This window comes from Callospermophilus lateralis, chromosome 13 (assembly GCF_048772815.1).
Source record: "Callospermophilus lateralis isolate mCalLat2 chromosome 13, mCalLat2.hap1, whole genome shotgun sequence".
NCBI lineage: Eukaryota > Metazoa > Chordata > Mammalia > Rodentia > Sciuridae > Callospermophilus > Callospermophilus lateralis.
Genome location: NC_135317.1, coordinates 108650199 through 108655201, shown reverse-complemented (window position 1 = coordinate 108655201; position 5003 = coordinate 108650199). Strand labels below are relative to the sequence as shown.

General features: G+C 54.3%; 1 pseudogene; it reads left to right on the top strand.

Moving 5' to 3' along the window:
- The first annotated feature begins 3937 nt into the window (after positions 1-3937).
- Positions 3938-4105, top strand: LOC143379793 (U2 spliceosomal RNA; annotated as a pseudogene).
- Positions 4106-5003: the final 898 nt, after the last annotated feature.

Here is a 5003-nt window from a genome sequence, read left to right as displayed (position 1 = left end):
TTTTAGTTGTAGTTGGACACATACCTTTATTTTACTTATTTATTTTTAAGTGGTGCTGAGAATCCAACCCAGCACCTTGCATGTGCTTGGCGAGGGCTCTACCACTGAGCCACAGCCCAGCCCGCCCCCGAATCTTATTCACCTGAAATTTGAGAAACGCTGGTTGAGGAAGAGGATAGTCCTAAATAAGGCAGGACTGTGTAAACGGGAAGGAGGAGTGGCCGTCAGACCCAGGGCCCCCAAGCTGCCTGGGCCAACAAGCCGGGTCAAGGGGCCTTGCAGGTGGTGGGGACACAGGGCCCTACCGCTCCTGCCACCCTCCTGTCTTTCCTGCCTTGGTAAAAGGCTCCCACGTCACCAGATACGGCGGAAAGTCCTGATTCAAGCTTCAACGTGGGATTGGAAGAAGTCAATTCCACGCTCGGGTCCCAGTTTCCCCCACTGTAAAACCAGGTGTTGGACTAGATCACCACCAGAGCCACCTGTAGACCTAACCTGCTGAAAACAGCAGCAGGTGATATCCAGAACACGTGAGGAACTCCTGCAAACCAAGAAGAAAAACGCAGAAGCCAGATGGAAAAACTGCCTAAGAATACGAACAGGCAGTTTGTGGAAGGAGCCCCCCCAGACTGGCAAGCCCTCCAAGAGGCCCTCCTTTTCTTGGTGATCAGAGAAACACAAGCTAAAACAAGAGGTGCCAACTTAGTCCTGTACAGTCAGCAACAGGGGGCCTGGGTGATGGTGGTGCGCTGGGCCGCAGGAAGGACCCAGGCGGACACAGCAGCTGGAGAGAGCTCTGGCTTCCTGAGTCACACTCAGGCCCCTGTGGCCCAGCCAGTGCACTCCACCCTGGGTGCCGCCCCCCACAGAAATGAGCACATGAGTCCCAGTGGAGCACACCTGGGGACACCCCTGGCAACAGGACTGGTCACGGCAGGGAGCTGGAAGAGCCACCCGTGAGACGTGCAGCGCCGGAGAGCAGTGAGAAGGGCCAGCTGGGTGCACATCCCACCTGGATGGACTCAGGCTGGACCAAAGGAGAATCTGAGGGGAGCCCGACAGCACTCTGCCCAGTCGGCCCCTCCCTCACCCCCGAGGCCTGCGCCACCTGCCTTCACCTAATCATCATCGGCTTTTCCTGCGGCCATCGCTCACCCTGCCCCGGCCACACCGGCCTCACCCAGTCTGTCACCTGGTTACTCCAGTCCCTCCCCTGCTCAACTTTCAACCTGACAATCATCGGAAGAGACGCATGAGTCACACAGAGGCTGGAAGGTGACAGGTGTCCACCCCTTCCCACTGGAAGGCAGCCCCTGAGCAGCAGCTGGGCCTGTTCACTGACGTCTCCCAGCGCCCAGAGCAGAGTCTGCCGCCAGGGCACTAAGTAAATGCGCTTTTAGACACGCTACATCCGAAACGGAACGGCGATGATGGGGGTGCAGGACTAAGTCAAGCAAGAGGGGGCGTGGGGCACCAGTGACCGCCTGCCGTCATGGAGGAGCAGGCGTGCCCAGCCTCCTGTAGTGTCCGCTCGCCCTTCCTGGAGGCCACCTGTTGGGATTTCTTTCTCTGCCAGGGCTGTGCCCAGTCAGACAAGGCTCTGGCCGAGGGCAGCAGCCTCTGCTCCTTCCACAGAGCACGCCTCTGGGGGGCTGGGCATGCCCAGGGCGACCTTCAGTGTGCACACCCACCACCGCCCGGGCCCACCCGAGAGGCAGGCTCCGCTCAGAGCCACGCGGCACTTCCCGAGTGAGGTACACTCACCGGCTGGAAGGACACCCCTGCCCCGGGGTGGGATGAGAAAGCCAAGGCTGGACAGGTCCCAGCGCCCTCCTTCACCCCTCGACCCGCCAGAAGTGAGGTGCGCCACCCAGGCCACCTGGCGCCAGGCTCGTGTTTTCCCACCAGTCTCCTCCGCCTCTTGGCCCAGAAGAGACTTTCCTTCTGGGAAATCAGACCCAGTTTTGCTTCTGATTCTGCTCTCGACTTTCTCTGTTTCCAACTGCTTCCTCCTTAAGATTCAACCCAAAACCTGGATCTGGCACCAGGGGTCTAAAAGCTAATGTTAGAAAATAAGGCCAAACAAACCTGGAGGACTATTAAGACTAAAGGGATTACTCGCTCCTTGTGGAGCCAGATGGTGGGGATGATGCACTGGAAACTGCTCTGGCAATGACAGTTCTGAGGCCCCCAGGGGCACGGAGGAACCCTGAGGATGGGAGCCATGCAGGCAGAGTTGGACGGAGTCAGGTGACAGGGTGTGGCTGGCCAATAGGCTACATGGAAGAACAAGCACCGGGTGTGCAGTCTGGGGACGGGTAGCCTGCCACCCCTGGACTCATGAAAGTGACTTGGGTGCATCTCCAGGCAGCAGGCTCTGAGTTGGCCTCAGAAATGACTGACAGTTCTTGGGCTCGGCTGAACTTGGCTCAGTGCAGGACACACAGTAGGAACTCCTGACACTCGTGGACTGCAGCCCTCCCAAACCAGCCTGTGCAACCCCCCCGGAGCCTGAGGCCTGCAGTCTCCTCCTGAGGAGCCTCTCAGGGATTACCAGGCCCAGGAAATCGCCTTAGGCTGATCCAGTCTTAACCCCTCTCCACAAACAGACAGAAAGAAACTCAGCACCCTGAAGGGACACCTGGGGACAGCACAAGCCTGAACACATGGCCAGCTCTTCCCGCTCCTGCAAAGGGATGAAGCTCGGCATGTTAGCCCCAGGAGACTCCGTACAGGGGACTCAATATGATCCTTGGCACAAAGGAGGCCCCCAAACATGTTGGTTTGGGAGGCAGCAGCCCCCCTGGCACCCCACGCAGGAGAACTGTCCCCCGAGACAGGCCTCAGGAGATGCTGGTTTTGTTCTTGAGGTCAGCACACCAGCTGCGTGGCTTCAAGAGGGCAAGCTGTCCATCCATCCAGGTAAAGGCTGTGGCCGAGATGGCTGATGTCCCCTCGGCCTCCAGATTGTTATGTTTGTAAACAGGAGGTTTAGTCCAAAAGAGCTCGCGTGCCAGAAAAAGGCTGCGTTCTGTGTCCATCTCCGCCCACAGGTGACTGTCACCTGCGTGGTCCCTGGGAACCCAGCCCCGTGTTCCTCCCTACCCCGGGTGGTGGAGTTCTCGCTGCCTTCTGCATCCTGGCAAGTTTGACTTCCAAACGTGGAGTGGCGGAGATCAGCAGGCTGCACCAATCCCTCGTCAGAGTCCGGCAAGGCCGTGGGGTGGTGAGGCAGGAAGAAGAAGAAGTTTGAAGGTCCTGCTGTGCCCCTGGCCCCTCGGTGACTTGGAGAGCTTGACTCTTCCCTCCCAACGTCAGTTCCTTGGTGTGAAATGCGGATGGTAACAGTTAACTCCGTGGGTTGTCTGGAGGTCAAATGGGAGGCAACCCTCGCTCCTCCACTTCTAACGGCTGCCTGCTGACCAGGTGAGGTCTGCTGTCCCTTACGGTGCCGCCAGCTGCCCCAGCACCACAGAGTAGACGCACTCTCTGCTTCGGGCCTCAAGTCCACTCGTGCCTGACCTCCAGAGTCACAGCCTTGGGGCTGAGTGAATTTCAGCACACCCACTCTAGAGAGCCGCCAACCGAGGTTGACAGCCGAGCTGGCCCTCCAACCCAGGCCATGCCCACCCACTCTCCGGCTGTGCATCTCCCGACGTGGCCTTCAGGAGACTCAGGAGGGAGGCACAAACTCTCAAAAAGATACTTATTATGAGACTCGTGCACCCAAAACTACAGATCATTGCTGAGAGAAATGAAGGAAAATCTGAGATAATGAAGAGTATTATGTACTCGTGGATTGAAAAGCTCAATATTGTTGCCATGGAAGTTGTTTCCCCAAACTGATCTATGAGTGCAACAACATAAAAACAGATGGTTGGGAAATTCAGCAGTCTATTCTGCAGAAATGGAAAAGCTGATCTTAATATTTACATGGATCACTTCTTGGCCTTTTGGCTGAGATCAAGTGTAGTGTCTTTTCTTATCAGTTTAATGACTACATGGAGATGCAAAGGGCCCAGAGTAGGCCAAACAGTTTTTAAAACAAAACAAACAGAAACAAAGTTGGAGGATTACACTTTCTCATTGCAAAACTTCACGTGTACTTAGTCATGCGGACAGTTGACAGTGACCATAAAGATACACACACACATCTGAGAGACAAGTGAGGCCACATTCACCCCTTGTATCCATGGTCAGAAGATTTTAACAAAGGCATCAAGCAATTCAGAGGAAAGAATAACCTTTCCAAAAAATGGTGTGGGAACAATTGGGTAGCCCAGGCCTGAAGACTGATGTGGAGCTCTACCTAGATCAGACACAAGAACTCACTCACAATTAATGAGATCCACGCCCAGTACTGCAGGAACTTGGGAGGCTGAATTAGGAGGATCACAAGGTCAAGGCCAGCCAAGGTCTCACAAAAGGCTATGGATACAGTTCAGTGGTAGAGCACCTTGGGTTTAGTCCTGGGTACTGAAAAAAAATCAATCTTATCCCAACTATAAGAGCTAAATTATAAAAAGTTTTAGGAAAGAAATTCTAAAATCTAGTGGGAGATCTTTGTGTTCTTGAGTAGGCAAAAATGTCTTAGATATAACGTCAAAGTGTGATTCAAAAAAGACAGAATGTGCCTCATCAAAATTAAACATGAGCCAGGCGCAGTGGCACACGCCTGTAATCCCAGCAGCTTGGAAGTTTGAGGCAGAGGGACCACAATTTCAAAGCCAGCCGCAGCTACTTAGTGAGGCCCTAAGCAACTCAGCAAAACCCTGTGTCTAAATAAAATATTAAGACTTAAGATGGGCTGGGGATGTGACTAGTGATTGAGAGGCCCTGAGCTCAATCCCTAGATCCAAAAATAAAAAATAAATTAAACACGAGCTTCAAAATAAAGTAAAAAGAGCCAGGCACGGTGGTGCTCACCTGTAATTCCAGATACTTGGGAGACTGAAGAGGAGGCTAGCAAGCTGGAGGTCAGCCTGGGAAACCTAGCAAGGCCC